This window comes from Castor canadensis, chromosome 16, assembly GCF_047511655.1.
Source record: "Castor canadensis chromosome 16, mCasCan1.hap1v2, whole genome shotgun sequence".
Classification (NCBI taxonomy): Eukaryota; Metazoa; Chordata; class Mammalia; order Rodentia; family Castoridae; genus Castor; species Castor canadensis.
The window spans coordinates 13,622,498-13,623,202 of record NC_133401.1 but is presented as its reverse complement, the minus strand read 5'-3'; positions in this window follow the sequence as shown (position 1 = coordinate 13,623,202).

Here is a 705-nt window from a genome sequence, read left to right as displayed (position 1 = left end):
ACACTCACACACACACACTCACACACAGCCTCTGCAACCCTGCTCCTTCTATATACACACACACACACACTCACACACACACCCTCTGCAACCCTGCTCCTTCTATACACACACACACACTCACACACACACCCTCTGCAACCCTGCTCCTTCTACACACACACACACACACACACAGCCTCTGCAACCCTGCTCCTTCTACACACACACAGCCTCTGCAACCCTGCTCCTTCTATACACACACACACACACAGCCTCTGCAACCCTGCTCCTTCTATACACACACACACACACACACAGCCTCTGCAACCCTGCTCCTTCTACACACACACACAGCCTCTGCAACCCTGCTCCTTCTATACACACACACACACACACAGCCTCTGCAACCCTGCTCCTTCTACACACACACACAGCCTCTGCAACCCTGCTCCTTCTATACACACACACACACACACAGCCTCTGCAACCCTGCTCCTTCTATACACACACACACACACACACACACAGCCTCTGCAACCCTGCTCCTTCTACACACACACACAGCCTCTGCAACCCTGCTCCTTCTATACACACACACACACACACAGCCTCTGCAACCCTGCTCCTTCTATACACACACACACACACACACAGCCTCTGCAACCCTGCTCCTTCTATATACACACACACACACAGCCTCTGCAACCCCGCTTTCCTGAGGGC